Source organism: Mixophyes fleayi, chromosome 2 (assembly GCF_038048845.1).
Source record: "Mixophyes fleayi isolate aMixFle1 chromosome 2, aMixFle1.hap1, whole genome shotgun sequence".
Lineage (NCBI taxonomy): Eukaryota > Metazoa > Chordata > Amphibia > Anura > Limnodynastidae > Mixophyes > Mixophyes fleayi.
Window position 1 is genome coordinate 265,950,564 of NC_134403.1, and position 23,301 is coordinate 265,973,864.

The following is a 23,301-nucleotide window of genomic DNA, read 5'->3' on the forward strand; positions in this document are numbered from 1 at the left end:
CCGCCCCCTGTGAAGGGAAAATAGCCCCTATCATCCTGGGGATGAATGTGCTGCAAAGATGCCCGGATAAGCTAGTGGCGACATTGAAGGGTAAATTAACCCAAGCAGCTACCCCCGGTCATCAGGCCTTACAGAAGACGATCATGGTCCTGCAAGGACATCAGCGTTTTGTACAAAAGACGGGAGAGATCGGCAAGGTCCGTTTGACGGACGGAAAACCTGTAAAACTCCAACCCAACGCAGAAACGATCGTGTGGAGTAAAGCCCGCTGCGGACCCAGCGGTTGCAGATATGAAGCCCTGATCGAGTCATGTTGTCTCCCAGCTAGACAAGAGGTTGTGGTAGCTAGCGCCTTGGTGGCAGTTAAAAATGGGAGGGTCCCAGTGAGAGTGCTGAACCCACACAACCACGTGGTCAAGCTGCATCGGCATCAACCATTGGCCACCCTTTTATGGACCACGTTCAGAGACGTGCTGCATTCATCCTGGCCCGTTCAACAGGGCCACACGACGGCTGAAGACAGCCACAAAAGTGACCCGGGCACCCCGTGGTGGGACGAAATACATGTTGGTGATGGAGCAACTCATGAAGACCATAAAGAAGGAGTGCTAAAGGTCGTCCGAGAGAATGCCAAGGCCTTCAGCAGGAATCCATCCGAATTGGGGGTCGTAGAACAGATCCGACACCAGATCCTGACGGGGGATGCCCGTCCCATCAAAGAGCGACACCGGCCAATAGCCCCATGACTGTATCAACCAGTCTGACAGATGCTGGAGGACATGAGGGCCAATGGGGTTGTGGCTCTCCCTGATCACCCCATAGCCAATAGCCACTGGTCAAGTCAAGGGTGAAGAAGTACTTGGCCGTCTTGAGAGCCGTCAGTGACTCCTCTATGCGGGGCAACGGGTACGCGTCTCTGTGCGTTACGCTATTGAGCATCCGGTAATCTGCACAGAAGCGCAATTGTACTAGTAAAGAAGAAGGACGGACAATTGCGGAATCCAGCTAAATGCCATTTGCTGAAACCCGAAGTCCAGTACTTGGGACACATCATAAACGGAGAAGGCATCTCCCCTGATCCAGAGAAAATACGAGCGGTGCTGGAATGGCCTGTGCCACGAACCGTTAAAGACGTCCGGCGGTTCCTCGGCTTCGTCGGGTATTACCGAAGGTTCATCCGTGATTTTGCTAAAGTGGCCACCCAATTAACAGAGCTCTTTTGTGGGATCCCCAGGGACGGGTATAACCGCAAGATGTTAAGCAGATATATTCATAGTAGAATGGCTGCAAAGCCAGTGATGGCTGCTTAGTTAGTGTGTATAGCTCTAAGTGTATAGATACAAGTGTGAAAAAAAAAATTTAAACAGCATAATTCGGAGTTATACCAGACATCAGGCTATGAGAAGTGTCTAATCTCTGCTTCCTCTCTTTCATCAACAGGTAATTACTACTACAGCCTTATTGCCTTATTGCAAACAGTCTGATCCGAATTAAGAAAATGCAGTTTTATTTCTAATGGTAATTACTACTACAGCCTTATTGCAAGTTGTCCTTTCACTGTTTGTTTGTTTAAACATTTTACTGCTAAAGTTTGTGGGGGGGGGGGTTTATTGAGGGCTTGATAGAAGTACTCTGATCACATGTGTCTGTTAAGCAGATATATTCATAGTAGAATGGCTGCAAAGCCAGTGATGGCTGCTTAGTTAGTGTGTATAGCTCTAAGTGTATAGATACAAGTGTGAAACAAAAAATTTAAACAGCATAATTCGGAGTTATACCGGAGGAAACAGGAGATGAACATTCTGCCTATTAACACAGCTTCACAATGACAACAGTCAGTATTCACCTGAAATTCCATAAAATGCATAGCAGGGAAGTTTTCTCCAAATAACACCTTTGTGACATTACCTTTTACCAAACCAAATAAAGACACGGAAACCAAATTAAAGTTGGAATGAATGACGTTCTTTATTTATATTTAAACTAATAGGACTGTAAGGCGGACGAGAGCAGGGCAGTCAGGAACGCAAAACCAATAAGGTGGAAAGGTCAGACCATAGTACCACCAACCCAGGATCATACCTTATCTATTGGCCGGTGCTAAGATCAAGTCCAACGGCAAGACTACGCCCCCTATTTAACTCCACCAGTATAAAGCATACAAACTGGCCCAAAGGTGCTCCTAACAAACGGACCAACCATGGTATGACACCATAACCACAGGGGGGTAGTGACCTATGACAAGATCACCCGAGCACCATATGCCCAGTTACAGACTGCACTGCTCTCCTACCACGCCGCATGAACTTAAACATGCGGCCCGCCAACTACAGCCCTAACCACACCTCTAAACGCCAAAACAACTGGTCAATAAAATAACGGACCCCTACATCCGACAGGTGAACACCGTATAATCTGTAAAAGAAAGCGAACTCTGCTTTCAACAATGGGTGCTTGATAACAGAACCACCCAACTCACGGAGGATTTTGCTGGCCACCTGATTTAACTTGCGGACAGACGCTGCAATAATAACCGCAGTCATAGAAGATCTCCAACAACGTCTAGGGACAATGCAAGACCACCATGGGTTGAGATAGTCCCATCTGCTAGAAATAACAGCCATAACCTCGCAAATTTTAATGATGAGATCCAGGGTTTTAATTTAACCCGCATAATTACCACCGGAGTGAACTACCAACACATAAGGAACACCATGTAATATAATTTCTTCGGACAGGAGAGGGAGAAAATCTGCCATTTTAAACCACGTTTACCTATCCATCTAATGGAAACATTATCCGAAAACCAGGGACAAATACGGGATAAAGGGTGTCTGCTAGCCCAGAAAATGTAGGAGTGACCCAAAACTAAAACGGAGATCTTAGAAGAATTTAATCCTAAAACGAGCTAATAAAAGGAGGGGAATAAGTAAGAAACCACGAAAAAACCAAAGAAGCAACCGAAAAAACACCATATAAATAACTTGAATTAACTAAAGGCCCATGAACTAAAGTTATAATCCACAAAAACATAAAAACACCTATTTATAACTAGGAGGTGGGGAGTGAGGTGAATGCTGGGACAAAACATTAATTCCAACCTTAAACCTAACAGAACGAAAGGAAAAGCAGCAACCCAGGTGAAGGTGAAAACCTATGAGGAAAAAGCCCTTCAACGCCCCCGCAAATAGCGGCGAGCAGCCTAGCGCCCTGGGTTCACTAGCTTAGAGGAGAAAAGAGGTAGAGAAGAGCTGCTTAAAGGGAAAAAACACATGTTAGACATCAGGACGAATATAGGATTTATAACAGCCAGACTTCCATCTTCCTAGCTTTTGTATAGAAGCTAAAGAAGACCCACTCGCTGCAGCCGCTGTGGCCGCCCCAATCCGAAACGAATGTGTCCCGAATTCTGATGATGATAAACCAAGGGCGTTTAAAGCGTTGTACATAACTGCATGACATTGAAATTTAGTGAGCGGGGAGCGATCCTCATGAACTAGCCAAACCTCTGATCCATGTGGCCTAATGAAGGTGAAATATTTACAAAGTTTAACAGGGCATATACTTTGATCCTAAAGTTTACTAAGGGTGAACCACCAATCCCTGCCTGATCTGTTTTTGTTCGCCTAATTTTAACTTGAATGTTGTCTTCCGACAACACTACAAGTTTAAATAGTAAAGCAGCTTCCGTCCTGCAATGTCACTTCAGGCAGAATCAAAATCATGCAGGACAACAATACTGGATCTATGGGCTTTCTCCTATCCTTGGGGGGTGGGGTGGACCCTTGACCAGCCTTTTAACGCTTTATTAATGAGAAATGATTTAGTGGGATCAGGTACACTCTGCAACTTTGCCATGAACGATATACCTGCTAGCATAGCTGACATAGATGTTCTACTAAGTCCCTACTGGTAACACCCCCACATGACGTCTACCATACCGTTAGGATCCCCCGGGGCACGCTCAGGACCGGATAACAGAAAAAACTCCCATCGTTTCCAGGCTGCCCGATAAGCTTTCCACGTAAATGGTGCTAGAGAGGCCTCTGCCAAGAATCTTAAACCGGACCGACCATCTGATAAACATAAGATGGACAAGATGTACCCACGGGGTCAGCACGGGGAGCCCAAGATCTAAAGCGCTCCCATTCAAAACGGGACAGAGAGTCAGCAATACAGTTGTCTATACCAGGTACATGTTTGGCGCGAAAATTTATGTCGAAGTCCAAGCAACGAAGCACCAGAACGCGCAGTAAATTTACTGCCGGCTTAGAGGAAGCGCTCTGACAGTTAATTGCCTGCACCACGCCCAAATTGTCACACCAAAGGAAACATTACGCCCTGCCGGCTGAGAGGCCCACAATTCCCGCTCTACAATTATGGGAAACAGCTCCAGTACCAATAAATTCTTTGTAGGCCCCCCGTCTATCCACGATTGCGGCCAGGATGCAGCGCACCACCGACCTTGGAAGAAGGCACCAAAACCTTTAGCGGCTGCGGCATCGGTAAATAGGTCTAACTCTAACGTGGAAACGGGAGGTGCAGGCCAGATCCTGGAACCGTTGAATTTCTGAAGGAATGTCACCCATATTGCTAAATCCTCCTTTATCTCGTCACTCAGTGTTATTAATGCGTGGGGTCTGGTTCTACCTGCTGTGGCTAACTGTAGTTTCCTGCAGAAGATTCTACCCATGGATATAACCCTACATGCAAAATTGAAGGACCCTAGCAACGCTTGAACCTGTCTAAGTGTACGACAAGGAGAGGCCAGAGTGCTGGATATCAAACTCTCCATTTTAGCTATTTTATCAGCTGGCAAACGACAGCAGCCTGCCGCGGAGTCTATTTCCATCCCCAGAAACGACAAGCAAGATGATGGGCCTTCTGTCTTATCCTTGGCTACCGGTACTCCCATAACCAAGAAAAGAGCCTGAGCTGAATACAGTGTAACCGAGCATATTGAAGAGCTAGCCGGTCCTACGAATAGAAAATCATCCAGATAATGCGCGATGCCCTCGTGTCCTGTACCCGCCTGAATCGCCCAATGCAGAAAAGAACTAAAAGCTTCAAAATAGGCACACGATAGAGAGCACCCCATGGGAAGGCATCTGTCAATATAATACTGGCCCTTGATCTTAAGACTCATGTAACGGAAGGATTCCGGGTGAAGGGGGAGTAACCTGAAAGCTGACTCAATATCTAATTTGGCCAAACGTTCCAAACCTACGAACGAGCATTAAAGCCTCTTCGAATGACTGGTATACGACAGAACTTATGTCCTGGTCTATGGCATCATTGACCGAATTGCCAGCGGGGTGTGACATGTGTTGTATAGCCGAAATTTACCTGGCGTTTTTTTTTTTTTTTTTTATTAGGGACTATACCTACTGGGGATATAACTAGATCTGACAGGGGGGGGAATCAAACTTATCTCACCGCAAATTTTTTCGACAAGGGTATCCGGAAATACATAAGCTGATTTTAGGTTCCTGGAGGCCCTTGCACTAACAGATGTTCTAATAGGGAGCCTAAACCCGTGACGAAAACCCTCGCCGAGGAAAGAAGCCTGGGCCGCATTCGGATGAAGACTAAGCCACTTTTCTAAGACCTTGATACAAATGGGAGACTGGGCTTTAATGAGCGCTGCCGTCGATGCCGCGGTTTCTGGAGAGGCCGGGGGCACTCCTCGGACACTCTCTGGCAGAATGTGTACCGCGGAAATAGGAGCCATGTCTACAAACCAGCCTTTCCTTATCCTGTCTCTAATGCGAGGGCGAATGCCTGCTAAGAGGGCGGTGTTCTCACATTGCACCATCGGGGCTTTGACTGCTGACGGTTTGACTGCTATCTCCTTTTGATCTAGATCTACCAAAATGCGTGTTCAGAATCTTAATCAACTGCCGAGGACCCTCCCCCGATGAAGAGGGGGAGTCCTCCTCAGTGGAAGACATAGGAGGGCTATGTGTAATTTCGTGTGTTAACCCAAAGGCTACTAACTCACCGCCTGAGCCCGACAGGTCTGGCTGACCGGCTCCTGCCGCTCCGGAAGGTCATGGTGCCGATGACACATCCATCGCGCCCGATTGCTGAACCTCAGGTCCCGTCACATCTCCCGCAGCCCTCGCTGCCGATAGCCTCCGACTCTCCGTTGCGACACCCGCTAGTTCTTCCGAGCTCGGTCTGACACCGCCCACTTGTCCTGGCTGCGCCGTCGCATCACCAACCAGCCCTTGAGACTCTGAAACAAGAGGTACATGAACAACCGGCAAAGATTGATGAAACCCTGCCTGAGGATCAACCAACGCCCTAGGTGCGTTGTTACCTGAACGCCCCAGACTAGCCCCCGAGAACACTGAAGGAGGAGATATGTATGCTGAAGAGCCATGATTCACTAGGGGGAGCCCCCCATAACCGCCGATTTGCCCCATGGGGACCGGGTAATGGTGTGTGTAACTGCCGAAAGGTGTAGGGTAAAGGGGGGGGGAGGGACGCCCGCAGCCGCGGACCCCTACAAACAACCAACGGCGGAGGGGTAAGGTAAGTCCCACAGGACCAGGGGAAGCACTGGTGCAGTCCTAGGCCTAGGAGAGACCTGAAAAGCAGTGCCAGGAGAGCTGAACCTTAGACCCGGAAAACCTAACTCACCCCTTCCCCCAACAGGGGGAACAGAAACTATACCCTATCCCAGACTTTCCAAGACAGAGCCCGTGACCCCACTACCCGGGACAAGGAAACCAGAAGGAGGGGCGGGACTGCTGGTGCTGAGACCCCCAAAATGCCCCCCCCCCCCGCGAGACCGCAGGCTGAGGCAAGATCCCTGGGAAAGGAGAAACTCAAATGACGGGGCCTAAACCCATATAGGGAGAAGACATACCCTGACCCATGAAGATAGAGGGAGGAACCAGAGAAGGGGGGACACCTGACCCCTCCCATCCCCTAAATAAACCTAAACCTGCTGGGAGGGAAATAAGAGGAAGGAAACCTGGTGTAGGAGGAGGGAGGGAAACCCCTTGGCCCCCCACCGGAACAAGGACGATGGCCGCATCAGCAGCTCCCCCTGCGACAATCCCCGCCGCCGCAGGCGGACTAGACAAGATGGCCGCCGCTGATCCCCGTGACCGCTGCCCTTTCAGTGACCCCTTGGCCCGGAAAACAGCTGGGGGAGGAACACTACGGGTCCCGCAAGCGGGCACGCCGCTGGGACCAGCAATCGTCTCCCCTGCTGCACGATGAAGCGGAGAGGCAGGAAGGGACATGGCGCTAAGCCCCGCCTCCCGATACCTAGCCGGCGCGCAGCACACCCAGCTAGGTCTGGCCATGCTAACTGAAGGGGAGAGCACTAGAAATAGCCACTGAGACTCGCAGCTCGAACAAAACAGGCAGAACAGATGGAGACAGAGGAAGAGAAGGTGAGAGGGGGGGGGGGAGGGAGGGGGAAAGGGCTGCAAAAACGGAGGGGATAGGAAGGGAAGGGAGAGAGAGAGGACAAATGCAGGGAAAACAAAATAGGGGGGGAAGTTAAAAAGGGCAGAGGAAAGAAGGGAAGAGACAAAGAAATAAGAAAAAGGGATCAAAACAGACAATATAATCAAATACAAAAAACACCAGCTATACTCAGCCTTCTCCACAGCTCAGAATCCGGAAGCAGAAGGACAGTAACCTCTGAGCACTGACTTATAACTGTGTATAAGTCCCATCCCCTTCCTGCTCCTATTGGCTGAAATTCCAGGAATCCACAACACAGGTTCTTTGGCAAGTCACTCACCTGCATGATTTTAACTGCGTTTAGTCTAAGGGACACACTTCTCTATTCTACCTCTCATGTTTTTCAACTCACTCTGGCTACAAGCTACATGCAACATGAGGTCTGTTTTGGACTCTGATCTCATTTTCCTCTCATCTCATGAAAGTTTGTTCTATTTGTCAGTTTGTTTGCAAAGCAAAATCCACTCTGTTTAATCAGACTGCTGTACTACTTGCTCAACCACTCCCTACCCATGCTACAGTTATTTCTGTCCCCTATCTCACCAATGTACTTCAATTCTATTTAAGCTTTGTCTCCCTTTACAAGTAGGAATAAATTATACTATCTTTCAACCAATCTCCTCTCTCATGAGTCTGCAAAATCTCAGCTACTCAATTACCTGCTCTTTATTACTCTCCATTCAACACTTCCACCCACTCCCCCACATGGCTCCCCACATCATTACTTTATACTATCCAGACATCCAGGAATACACTACATTTGCTGCAGCCTAGCTCTACACTACTTATCTGATTACACTGGACATTGCAATTAGGCAATTCCTTTAATTCCTCATTTTTGCTATTTGACTACTAGTCCCAATGCTTGCCAAAATATTTTTCTTTCTCTCTTTTCATGGCATTATCTTTAGGACTATATCATCCCTCACCCATCCTGCAACACACACCTCTGTCCACATTGCCCCTTCATTACTTCACTCACCTCTAGTGAACACTCATGAACTCTTTTGCTATTTAAATTCAATAACTTTGAAAGCCTCACCCTGCCGCCAGAAACTAAAAGGACACATATCTTACAATCATCTTTCCTATCTTTCTTCCTGCCTGCTTCTATTAGCTGGTGATATATCACCTAATCCAGGTCCCCCTCACTTCTCCTACACACATATATCTGAACACTACAGAAATCTGGCAAACCTCAAACACATCACCTGTCTCCCCTCTCTTCCAAAGTCCTTTAGATGTGCCCTTTGGAATGCACGCTCTGTTTGTAACAAACTTACCTCCGTACATAATCTCTTCCTCTCATACAACCTCAACCTTCTAGCAATAACAGAAACATGGCTCACGCATTCAGACACTGCCTCACCTGCAGCCCTTTCACATGGTGATCTCCATTTCACCCACACCCCCAGACCAGTAGGCAGACAAGGAGGGGGGGTTGGACTACTTCTCTCTCCACAGTGCACATTCACAGTTCTACCAAGTATCCCTTCACTCACATTCACATCTTTTGAAGTACATGCTGTTAGGATTTTTAACCCATTCTCTATGCGTGTTGCTGTCATCTATCGCCCCCCTGGTCCACACCAACAATTTCTTGGACACTTCTCTGCATGGCTCCCTCACTTCTTATCTACTGATATCCCCACCATCATCATGGGTGATTTCAACATTCCTATTTCTAATCCACGTTCCAATGCTGCTTCCAAACTACTCTCTCTAACCTCCTCACTTGACCTCTCCCAGTGGATTGAATCTGCTACTCATCCGGATGGCCACTGTCTTGATCTTGTTTTCTCTAGACTATGCTCAGTTTCTAATTTCCTTAACACTCCTTTCCCCCTCTCGGATCATCACCTTATTAGCTACGCGCTCACCCCCAGTTCTTTACCCTTCCTAGTGTCAAACTCTTCCAAGCCTCCTCGTACCCGCAGGAATATCAACGCTATTGATTTTCAACAGTTTTCCACCTCTCTCCAACACCTTCTCTCCCCAATTTCTACATTCTCCTCCCCTGATCGGGCAGTACCCCATTTTCATCAAACCCTAGCAACTGCCCTGGATCAAGTGGCTCCAGCGACACTACATACTTCGCGTATAATTCGTTGCCAACCATGGCACACTACAGTAACACGAACTCTACAAAAACTTTCTCGTAAAGCAGAACGTCACTTGCGTAAATCTTGTGCCTCTAATGATTTCATCACATATACTGATATCTACCACTCCTATAGAAATGCTCTGGAAACTGCTAAACAAGCATACTACCGATCTCTCATCTATGCTCAGGCTTCTAACCCCAAATGCCTCTTTAACACATTTAACTCTCTTCTGAATCCTCCCGCCCCAAATCCTCCAACTAACATCAGTGCACAGGATCTTGCTTCCTATTTCAAGGACAAAATAGATAAGATCAGGCTTGAAATGGTATCTCCCTTGACAAGCAATCTGCTCAATTCCTTTGTAGCACCCTCTGACACTCTCTCTTCATTTGATCCCACAAATGAAGAGGAAGTTTCTACTCTCTTCTCATCTTCCTACTCTACCTCCTGTCCTCTTGATCCCATTCCCTCACAAATGGGTATGTCCCTGTCTCCTGTGCTCATTCCCCCTCTAACTAAAATCTGTAATCTATCTCTTTCCACTGGTATTTTTCCATCTATATTCAAGCATGCAGTGATTACTCCCATTTTAAAAAAACAGAATTCTGACCCTAACTCTCTCATAAATTACCGCCCCATCTCCCAGCTCCCAGCTCCCATGCCACTCCAAGCCTCTCGAGAGAATTGCCTACACACGCCTCACACACTTTCTTACAGCAAACAACCTATTGGATCCTCTTCAGTCAGGCTTTCGCTCTCAACACTCCACAGAGACTGCACTGACCAAAGTTGTCAATGATTTGATCACAGCAAAAATAATAACCAATACTCTCTTCTAATTCTCCTGGATCTCTCTGCTGCATTTGACACTGTTGACCACTCTCTCCTCATACAAACGCTGCAATCCCTAGGTCTTGAAGGCACTGTCCTATCCTGGTTCTCATCCTGCCTATCTAATCGCTCTTTCAGTGTTAATTTCTCTGGATCCACCTCTGCTCCGCTTCCTTTATCAGTTGGAGTTCCACAAGGCTCAGTCCTAGGTCCTCTGCTATTTTCTATCTACACCAATTCTCTTGGAAAACTAATAAGCTCCTTTGGATTTCAGTATCATCTCTATGCGGATGATACACACATTTATCTATCCTCTCCTGATCTTTCACCATCTGTGTTGTCTCGCGTTACTGACTGTCTTTCTGCCATTTCATCTTGGATGTCTTCTCGCCAACTCAAACTCAATCTTTCAAAAACTGAATTAATAATATTCCCACCCAAGAACAGAAGCTTCCTGCCTGACATTTCTATTTCTGTCGATAACATGACCATAAATCCCACCCCGCAAGCTCGTTGCCTAGGTGTAATCCTTGATTCTCAACTGTCGTTTATTCCCCACATCAACTCTATATCTAAATCATGTTACATAGACCTAAAGAACATTTCCAGAATACGCACATATCTGACACAAGACACCGCAAAAACATTAATTCATGCACTCATCATCTCCCGCATCGACTATTGCAATTCCCTCCTTACTGGTCTTTCCAAAGTCAGACTTGAACCCCTACAATCTATTTTGCATGCAGTGGCTAGATTGATTTTCCTTACAAACCGTTATTTCTCTGCTAAGCCACTCTGTCAGTCTCTACATTGGCTGCCTGTATTTCAACGAATCCAATATAAAATTCTTCTACTAACATACAAGGCCATCAACAAAATTGCACCGACATACATTTACTCACTTGTCTCGAAATATCTCCCTACTCGACACCTCCATTCTGCACAAGATCTACGTCTCTCCTCCACTCTCATCACATCCTCCCATTCTCGGTTACAGGATTTTTTCCGGGCTGCACCCACTTTGTGGAATTCCCTCCCACGCACAGTAAGAATTTCCTCTAGTCTTCAAACCTTCAAGCGTTCACTGAAAACCCACCTCTTCAGACAAGGTTATGATATTCCTCAACCATCATCTTAATTTTCCTAGATTACCCTATTGTCATCCTCTACACTGCTAACGCAAGACAACAACCTTCTGACCAACATTGCAACACACACAGCCCACTCAGTACTTTTACCTTTGCAGTCTGGCTGGTCCATTGTGCAATATGATGTAGCACATGCCCTTGTGTTTCTAACTCCCATTGTCCTATAGATTGTAAGCTTTCGAGCAGGGTTCTCTTACCTCTCTGTCTGTATGTATTACCCAGTATTGTCTTATTAATGTTTGTTCCCAATTGTAAAGCGCTACGGAATTTGCTGGCGCTATATAAATAAATGTTGATGATGATGATGATGATGAAGATTCCGATTGAGTGGAGTGACGCCCGACAATCTTCGTTTGACCACCTGAAGAGAGTGCTCACAGAAGCCCCGCTCCTGGCATACCCGGATTATAGCATCCCCTTTAAGGTGTACATGGACGCCAGCAAGCAGGGACTGGGGGCGGTACTGGCCCAAGTGCAAGGGGGCAAGAACGCGTGATCGCCTATGCCAGCCGCAGCCTGAGAAAGACCGAACGAAACAACGCTAATTACAGCGCATTCAAGTTAGAATTTCTGGCCCTGGTGTGTTCGGTGACCAAAAAATTTCGGGACTATCTGGCGGCCACCCCCTTCATCGCGGTGACGGACTGCAACCCCATGGCTCACCAGGATACCGCCCGCCTAGGAGCACTAGAACAACGCTGGGCCTCTAAGCTCGCCAACTACCGCTACACAGTCGAATATCGGAGCGGGCGTAGCAACATATACGACAATGCGTTGTCCAGGTTGCCACTACCCAAAGAAGAGGAGCTGGAAAGCGATGCCAGGGAGCAGGACGAGATCCCGGTCTTCCGGGGTCCTGCGCAGGCCCCCATCCAGAACGTAATGGACGTCGCGGACATGTTGAGGCCAGACACAGTGGGCCACGAAGAATGGACTAAGTGGCAACAAGGGTGCCCACACATCCAACGGGTGAAGACTTACCTGATGGCCCGACGCGAACTATCCCCGGCTGAAAGAGACGTGGCTCCCGCAGAGTTTCTACAACTGTGGAGGCAGCGGGAGCGACTAGTAATCCGTGGGGAACTGGTGTATCGCAGATGTATCGACCCAAAGATGCACCTGGCCAAGGAAAAAATCCTTCTACCCAGAGTTGCCATAGACACAGTGCTGCAAGCCTACCATGACGAGTTATGGCACTTTGGGAGTAAGAAGAGCGAAACTACCCTGCGGAACCGATTTTATTGGCATAACTTGCCCCAAGACACCGAAGATTGGTGTAAGGCCTTCATGGTTTGCACGGCCCGGAGGCCAAACACCGCCACAGAAAAGGCACCACTCCATTCCATTTGTATCCGCAGGCCCCTCGAGCTGGTGTCCCTCGACCACGTGAAGATGGAACCCAGTCCAATGGGATACACATACGTCCTCACCATGGTGGACCACTACACGAAATTCGCAGTGGCCGTGCCAGTAAGAGGTCTTACAGCCCGAACCACCGCCGAGGTCTTTTGGAGGGCGTTTGTCCGACCCTATGGGTTCCCGCAGAAGATCCTGTCCGACCAAGGTCCGTCTTTTGAATCTCAGCCTTTCAAAGAATTGTGCGCTTTCTACGGGTGCAACAAACTACGCACGACCCCTTACCACCCCCAAGGGAATGGCGCCTGTGAGTGTATGAACCAGACGCTCATCCACATGCTACGAGCACTGACCCCGAGTCAAAGATCTGAGTGGCCCAGGTTGCTTGCCGAACTGACCTTCATCTATAATAAAACGTGTCACACCTCGACCGGATACTCACCCTATTACTTGCTGTTTGGACAAGCAGGGAACACTTCCAGCAGACATGCAACTCGACCTCCCTGACACCAAAACCCCTTTGCCCTGATTGTCCAGCAACGCCTGGAAGAGGTGCACAAACGGCAGAAGAAAGACTACGACCGGGATGCGCAGGCCTGTTGGCTGCCAGAAGGGAGCATCGTCCTCAAGAATAATCGACCCCGGAGTAAGCTGGATCCCAAGTGGGAGTTGAACCCGTATGTGATTACGGCCGAACCCATATCAACGATGGCTGTTTACCAGATTTGGAGACCAGACGGCACCCGTCCACAGTGGATTCACCGAAACCAGCTCAAGCTCCGCCCAACCCAGATGAAGGGCCAGAAGAAACATCAAGGGATAACTGGGACGAAGAGCCAGATGATGGCGAAGGGACTTTGCCTCAGCTGCCCACTGACCCTCTCGAGCTACTATTGGCGGTAGGATTGGCTACCATGCCACTGCAGAGTCAGTCTCGGCTGCCAGTCGAGTTACCATTATCCCTTGCGCCTGTGGAGGTGGCCCCAAATCCCGAACAAAGGCGCTCCGCGAGGAGTTTGAGGGGTACATTTCCACGGCGGTATCAGGATTAGAGATCTTTCTCACTGAAACTGTTGTATATAATGTATATTAAAACTGCTGTCATTGAAAATTATAAATGTTGTAGATGTGTGATTTGAGTTAATGAAGAACAACCCACCTTTATGTCTTAATGCGTGAGGACACGCACCTGGAAAAGCGGGGGTGAATGTGGTGCCCCAAAGCCCCCTTGCACAGCACAGAGGAGTGCATAAGCGCTTTTAAAATGCAGGGCCACTAGGGGTTAATTGTGCTCCTGGAGACTTGTGCCCAGGAGTTATTGACAGGAGGAGGATGAAGGCCCTGATTGGCTGGGGGAGTAACAGGAAGAGGATGTGCTGGAAGGAGGAAGAGAGAGCCGCATGGTAGAAGAAAAAAGGGGGATGATGTGCAGCCGAGCAGAGAGGAGACTGAGCTGCTGCCGGAACCGGTGACATTGCCAGCACACGTGGACGTAGAACGGCTGGGGACATGCAGTGGGACGCCAAAGACAGTCTCCACTAACTGCAGAACCCTCTCAAGGTAAAACCCTAGCCTGCAGTGTACTGCCCACACCCCAGTGTCAGGGGGAAAAGTGTTGAGAGAATCTACCCAAAACTGCCATTCCATTCTTGTACAAGGAAGGATACTGTTCCCTTTGTGGGAGCTCTTCCCCCAGATCATACCTTTACACAGGCTGCAGGGAACAATTAAGACTGTCGTTTCAGCTATATCCTGTATGTTGCTGATATCTGGATCCTATCCCCTGTTTCAGAGCACATGTGCTAGTAGAGATTCATTGACTGGTGAGAGAACAGCGCCATCTTGTGGCTGAACTGAGCAACAGCCCTGTGTTCTACTATAATACTCAACCCAGCCTACAGTTTTTAACAGCTCCCCCTTCCAGAGGAAGTACAGAGACTTAACCGGGACTGTTAACCCTTCTGGAAACCTCAGCAGGACATTTGAACACTACCAAATTCCTGTGCACAGGTCAGCCCAGGACTGAGTGGAAAATATGGTAACATTACCAGGGATAATATTGGTGCACCAAATGTTTTAGAGGGATGTTAATGTTATGTGATTTACCTAAGAGTTGATTTATTGATATTGAGGGTGTGACATTCAGCGTTACTGGTACCGCTGCGATTCAAGTTAACCCAGTAGTAGATGCTAAGAGTAGGGCGCCTGACCCAGAGGGAATAGCACGGTAACCCAAATGCTTGAATTGGAAGGAGCCCTCTAGTGGGCGCGGTAGTGACGTAAGAGCCTTGATTGGTTATTATCGAGGGTTACTTGCATTATCACCAGTCAGATATTGTTAACTTGAGAGTAGTACCTGTGATTACCAGTGTGCCTTATTAGACAAAGTGCATTGAAGATGTTATCGCTATTGTGCCTTATACTCACCAGGTGTATGTTATATGTTAAATGCTATTGTGCTCTATACTGACAAGACGTATTATTTTGTCATTACTACTGGGCTCAGGGGGTCAGTGGTGCGGTGGCCTACCAAATCTATTGCATTCTCAATAAATCCAAGTTGTTTGACCAATCCTTGTCCCTTTCATTGAAGTATTTATCTACTGGCTACCGGATATCCGAAACAGAAAAGAACCTGACTCGTATCTGGAAGACAAGGTAAAGGAAAGACTTCCCATCGAGTACTCGACCACCACACATATGTGTGGTGCCCTTTGGGAAGCTTGTGTAGAGGTTGGTCTAAGGGGAGGTGGAGAAGGATCTTTGCTGTTAAGCACCATGGGGAATAAAGGTTAAGAGAGAATAAGAAAAATACTCAATTTAAATCTAAACAGAAAAATACTAAAGCTTTCATTTTATGCACAACTTATCAGAAATGCAAGTGCAGTCCTCATGAATTATTTAGTTAAATAGGGTGTCTATATTCACATAACTCTACATTAAGAAACTGATTGTTCTCTATGTATTATAAGCACATACTCCTTCCCAGGTACTGTGCTATTAGCAAATAACCTATTAAAAAGGTCTAAGCATTGTTATGAGTATAACAGGAGCTTCATACAAAATATTAAAGCATTTGTCCCTTCTGGCTGTAATTCTTAACAATGCCTAGACCTTCTTAATGCTTAAACCTTTTTAAGAGATAATTTGCAGTTCATAGGAATGAGTATGTTGTTATGTTATATGGAGAAAAATCATTGCTGATTAATTAATTAATTAATCAATTAGTGTTGATTCTTAATGTACAGTTATGTGAAGTAATACCCTCATCTAATGCAAGATACTTATATTTAATTATATCAGTAGGATGGCATTGTGCATGGGTAGAACATGTCCCCTCAATTTCCTGCGACCAATGCTCTGTAAAATAAATACATTTAATGAACTATTGTAGACACAGATACATGGATGCTAACAATATACATTATTACACACAGTTGAATATGTGAAGATGTTGCAGAACATATAATAATTTGTCCTATATGCTAGATAAGTGTCACATCAAGATGATTGGTCTAATATAGGAGGAAATGTCCTTCCTATAGGACTATAACAGCTAAACAACTACACATGCAACCAGTGCTCACATAATATAATACATGTCTCATACACACTGACACACAACCTCTCTCGTACACACTGACATACACATGTCTCATACACACTGACACATACATGTCTCATATACACATTTCTCATACACACTGACACATACATGTCTCATATACACATTTCTCATACACACTGACACATACATGTCTCATATACACATTTGTCATACACTTACCTTTTCCTGCTGTGCTGCTCCAGCTTCCTTCATGGCAGTATGGGTAGGGGGCATGTCTATGCTCTGATTGGCTGAGTTACTGTGTCAGCCAATCAGAGCATAGCAGAGGCAGTGAGGAGTTTCCTGCATTACCGAGCAGCACATGCTGCTCCTACACTTCTTTCTCAGTGAGGGCCCTGGTGATAGCATTCCTGCCCCGCCCCTTAGTGAAAGGGGCGGGGTCATCGGGTAGTGGGTACTCCTGGGGATCTCCCTGGAACCCCGCTGGGCCAGTCCAACTCTGGGTATAATGGCTTTGTGCCCATGATAGTGTGTGTTGAAAGCAAACGATTGTGAACCTTGTTCATTACAATAATAGGCTGTCATATTTTTTTTAGCCCTGTTATCTAAAAATGTCTGGGAGTGAATATAAAGTAGCAAGGGACAAATGTATATTGGATAGTAGTTTACATTCAAAATGTCCCTTCATTATGTCATTATGGTACAGATTTAAATGAATATACTGTATGTTTTAATTTTTTTTAAAAATACACAAACAGCATTGTTTGGAACAATTTTATTTTACTATATAAACAAATAGAAAAATAAACTCAACCACTTAAAATTTGTCAATAAGTTCTATACTTTTTTTAATATATATATATATATATATATATATATATATATATATATATATATATATATATATATATAGATTTTTTTCCAATAAAAGAGAAAACATGGGGGATTGTCAACAGGATGAGAGGGGTGGGTGGGAATCCAGGTGAGGGGGTTGCCAATATGGCTGTTTTCTTGTGCTGTTGAAAAAAATGTAATAAAAAAAGGTTAGCAGGCTTAGGTAATTTTGACAATATATATATATTACTTCTGGCATCGTCCTTGTCACTCTTCAGTGACATTGCTGAGGTCCATTGCTCACACAGAAAACAGGAAAGGTGGCAGTGTTCTTATCAGTCTCCAGTGACATAGCTGTGTGCCATTGCTCATTTAGAAACAGGAGGGGTGGCAGTGTCCTTGTCACTCTCCAGTCTGCAGGCACATTGCTCAGTGCCATCGATATGGACTCCGATCAGTCCACAGAAGAGCAGGAGCACCAAGCAACTCCTGGCACCAGTCATGAGGATACTAGACCCTCTATGTCATCTGCTAAAGCCTATGTGCAAGTGCATAATGGTTTTAAGTAGAGATGCTCACTGAACGCCGTGTTTTGGTTTTGGTTTTGGATCTGGATTACCTTCGGGTTTTGGTTTTGCCAAAACTGCCCTTGCGTGTTTTGGTTTTGTTTTGCTATTTTTTACAAAATTCCATTTTTTGGGCTAAAATCACATAATTTAGGTATTATTTTGTACCTACATTATTACTAACCTCATTAACACTAATTTCCAGTCATTTCCATTCAATTTTTACCATCTCACAGGTCACAATATGCTTTTCATACACTTTCATCCCAATACTACTATTGTCCTTGTGGCCTCTCACGCACCCATATGTTGGATCTTACAAAAGACATGCACACTTTAACAAACCAAGCACTTCAGCGACAAGGGCTGACACTTTGTGGCTGAAGTACTTGGTTTGTTTTGTCCCCCACTAAACAAGCTATCAATGCCCTAAAGGCAGGTTAGACCAACAGTGCTGTCAAATGAAGTCTACAATGTCTAGATGTTGTCATCATCATCTTCATCATCATCCTCACCCTCATAAGTGTATACATCATCATCACAGACTATTAATTCATCTCCGCTGGAATCCGCCATTACAGAAGTGTCAGCACTTGGATGTATTTGCCGCTAAAGGCCTTCCTCGTGGAAGATGTAGTTCATTTTGATGAACTTCATCTTTTCCACATTTTTAGGAAGTAACCTCCTATGTTGATCACTGACAAGGTTCCCGGCTGTGCTGAAAACTCTTTCTGAGTACACTGTGATAGTGGGCAGCTTAGGTATTGCAAATCAAGTTTCTACATGGGTTTCCAAATTGCTTGTTTTTCCTCCCAGTATGGAAAGGGACTGTCTGACACGTAGATTTCAATGAACTCTTGAAAATAATCCTCCACCATCCTTTGCATGTTGATAATAGGATCGGTTGGAGTTATGGCCGAGGTCACACTTTTTTTGCTAAATTCTTTCAAACCAGACGTCAAACTGTCGTGGTCTGCCACCTGCATCATCCCTGCTTCTCTTTGGAAAGCACAATTTCTTACGAGCAGCAACTGCCTGAGAAAATGAAGGAGGAGACGCCGTCAAGCCATGGACCACTTGAGCGGATAACTTGCTGAACAGGAGTTCCTTGCATCGCTTCAGATCTCGGTCAGTTGGAAACAAAGAATCTACGTAGGTCTTAAACCTAGGATCAAGCATAGTCGCCATAAGATAGTGATCCGATTTCAAGATTTTATTAACTCTTGGATCACGGCGAAGCGATTTAAGTACTTGATCTAAAAGGCCAACATACTTTGCGGAATTGCTTTCTTTCATCTCCTCCTTCAGTTTCTCAAGCTGCTTTTCCAAAGGTCGAATTAAGGGAATGACTTGGCTCAAGCTAGCAGTGTGTGAACTCACTTCACACATCACAACTTTAAATGGTTTCAGCATCTTGCAAAACACAGAAAGGATTTTCCACTGTGCAAGACTGAAATACATTCCCCCTTCTTTCCGAATGTCATGGCTTGTGCAATACGCTTGTATGGCTTTGCGCTGTTCCTCCATCCTCTGAAGCATGTACAGGGTAGAATTCCACCTTGTTAACACCTCTTGCTTAAGTTGGTGGCAGGGCTAATTAAATTGTTCTTGTAGCTGCTGCAATCTCCTACACGCTGTGGCAGAATGCCAGAAATATCCCGAAATTTTACGGGCCACATTACTCCTCTTATCATCCATGGATCAGTCTACAGATCAGGACCATCCCTGTACCGGTACTGGCAGTAGTAGGGCTTTCTCAACCTTGACTAGCAAAAAATGACATGCGGAAACAAAGTGTAAAAAAGTTCAAAATCCAAACACTGTTTGTCAGTCTAAAAGAAAACATAAGCACTTGATATAATGATTCAGAGAATAGTTTCTGATAAGCTTTTATGAGCAGGGCCCTATTTCCTACTGTCTAGCTACCTACTGTTCTGCTCAAACTTCACTATAATCGCTATACCTCTGAAGACATGGTATTACTGGTTTACTGTTCTGTTTTCGCTGTATGATATACTGTTTGTATAGTGTACGGTGCTGCAGAAATCTTGTGGCGCCATATAAATAAAAGATAATAATAATAAAAATAATTTGGTGATTTGTCCCAAAAAATTAAAATAGTTAACATTCCAGAAACTGACCCGCAGAGACAATAAAATGCTCAGACTATGCCCACTTTCTGCTGATAGGGGTCCTTCTACTGCTGGTAATTATACTAGAATGCCCATTGTAACAGAGAGTATTCAACATGGACATGCATCTTTCTTATCTTCCCAGGCACCACCTTCTCGCTCAGACTGTAGATCTGACACTTCCAAAACAGCCACATTAGTGCATGAGAAGAAAGCTGAGGATAAAGAATAACTTGGGCACTCACAGAATCCTGAGGAGAGTCTAATTTCCCCCATGTTTTGGAAGAACTCAGGAATGTCGTAGCAAAATGGCTAACCCGGCAAAGACTCTCCTCAGGACTTCTCTTTGCCGATAACAGAGCAAACATTGTGTGTGCATTGCGACTGGGTGAGTTTCAACACATACCATGCTTTGCACACACAATAAACTTGGTGGTGCAGAATTTCATACAAAAATGAGAGGTCAGTGCGGGAGATGCTGTCCTTGGCCTGTAAAATTCAGCGACTGCATGTAGAACATTGCAGAGCTGCAAATAAAATATCATCTGCCTTCCACTAACTGAAGCAAGAGGTAGTATTAAGGTGGAATTCCATACTTTATATGCTTCAGCGACTAGAGCAGTGTTTCCCAAACTCAGTCCTCAGGGATCCCTAACAGGGAATGTTTTCCAGATTACAAGTAGTATAATTAGTACCACCCAGGGGCGGACTGGTCATCTGGCAGTACTAGCAAATGCCAGAAGGGCCGCTGTATAGATGGGCCTGTGCAGGGATCTGGGTCCCGACATTGCAGTCCCTAGCTAATGGGGTTGGACCTCGCCTACTCGTGGCCTCCTGGTGGCTGGCTCCTCCCCAGCCACCTTACTAAATATGACGCATGGATCTGCCCAGCTCTCTTATGCCCCCCCCATTCTGATCCTCACCTCCTCTGTCCTCTGTCCCCTGCTCCTGGTGGGTGCCACATCACGAATCAGGCTGCCTGTCTAAGCTGACAGCTGTGGCTCCATCCTCGCCCAGCACCCAGTAGCAGGACAGAACACACCATAATCAGGTATGTTAATGTATTTACTCGTGCTGCAATGTATTTTTTTAACCAGGCTTTCTTGAACTTGGGGCATTACTCTGTGGTATAATGTGACTTGGGGGCACTACTCTGTGACATAATGTGATTTGGGGGCACTATCGTATGGCATAATATGAATTAAGGATACTACTATGTGGCATAATATGATCTAGGGGTACTACTGTGTGGCATAATTTGATTTGGGGGCTCTATAGTGGCTTAATATCAATTGTGGGCATGCAATCAGGTGTGAGGGATGTGTGGTTGCGCTCTTTTTCGGCACCGCCATTGCGTGGTGCTACACAGTTTGTTTCCTGCTCATCTATGGAGGGGGGCCCCAAAAATTCACTGTACCCAGACCCCAAATTTCTCTTGGCAGTCCTGTACATAAAATTACCTGATACTGGTGCGCCCTATGCTGCAAATAGAGAGTCAGGCTGTTGGATAATACATTGTATCTTACGGGACACCGTATAACAATGAGCTTTGGAAAAAGTACTGTTATTACTATTATTATTATTATTATTATCATCTGGAACAGAGGTGGGCCTGTGTGCTTTAAATGGCAGGGCTGATTTTTAGTCCCAGTCCGGCCCTGGTTCCACCTGTGGATCTTTCAAAATGGGTCAGTCAACAATGAATACACTTGTGCTTCAGCAAAGAGATATGGAAAACAAGCACTGTTAGGGGTCCCTGGGGAGCAGGTTTGGAAAACACTGGACTAAAGGAACAGCAACTAGCCATCTTGACTTTTTTAAGAGTCACACTGATTATGAGTCAACCCAGGTTTTAATGACATCTTGTTAGGCTTAAAAAAAATGCCCAAATATATTGATACCTCTACCATGTTTTTATCTGATACACCTTGCATTAGGGGAATGGTGGAGGATTACTTTCATGACAATGTACAAATTAGCATCTCAGACAGTCACTTTGAATTCTGAGAGGAAAAAAGGAAATTTCGAGCCCCTTGTACAAGCTAGCTATGGTTCCCCACCCTCCAGTGTGTACTCGAAAAGAGTGTGTAGTACACCCGGGAACATTGTAAGTGATCATCGCAGGAGACAACTTCCCAAAAGTGTAAGAAAACTGTTGCTTACTAAAATGAACTACAAATTGTATGAGGAACACCATTGTAAAAGTTAGATTCCAGTGGGGATGAACTAATATTTGTGATGATCATCTTGACATCAGTGATGAGGATGATCATGAGGGTGATGACATTGTCAAAATAGAGGAAGGAGACCACTGTTAGGCAAATGTCCATTAGTAAATTGCTAAAATCCTTATCTAGTCTCCAGTTCAGCAACAAACAGCCAATATGTTTTCTTTTGTGGGGACCAAAGCAAATCTAGCACTTCAGCCACAGGCATTCCCAGTCTATGAAATGCTTGGTTTGTTATACTATGCAAATCCTCTTTAACATATGGGTGGGAGTGTGCGCAGGGCCAAGGACAATTTCATTTGCACTATTCTACTTTATGGCCTTGGTCTATCATATTGTGTTAAATGCTCTGCAGACAACAGCTAGGCATTCATTTGTTCGCTATTCAGAAAGTCAACAATATTAGGTGGGCAATTCAGGTGTCTACAGTATTACAGGGTTAGGGATACTATTGTCGATCTAATTATACTGTCTACAGTTGAACTGTCAATGTCATTATTGTCAACTTTCCAACACTGTCTATATTAGGGTGTCTACCATATAAGATGCTTTAGAACCAAAACCAAAACAAAAATACGGATGTCTGTGCAGATCTCTAAAGTTAATATTGAAAAGCATAAAGAAGCAAGTATGAGAAAATGGAAAAAGTTTATTTTATATATTTTTTTCAAGCAAAATGATTTACATTATGAAAACATGCAATTACAGGAATAAGGGGTATTCTTAGTAAACAAGCATAGTTTAAGAGAATACATGTCAGCCATAACATTCAGTGATGAAGGGTGAGCAGGTCACCAAGGAAAACATAAGAATGTGATCAAGTGTTTCTAAAGATATGTACTGTGCTGGTGTTAGTTGTTTTCTACAATCATTATATTAATGTGATCCATATGTTACTTTTATTTGACTAGGTGAAAAGAGCTGAAGAGATGCACCATTACCACATAATTGCATATTTTTGACCAAAAGATTATTAAGCCTGCCACCACGTCAAGGTAGACTCTTGCAGCAGGGCCCTAACCTATCCTACCTAACATTATTCTTT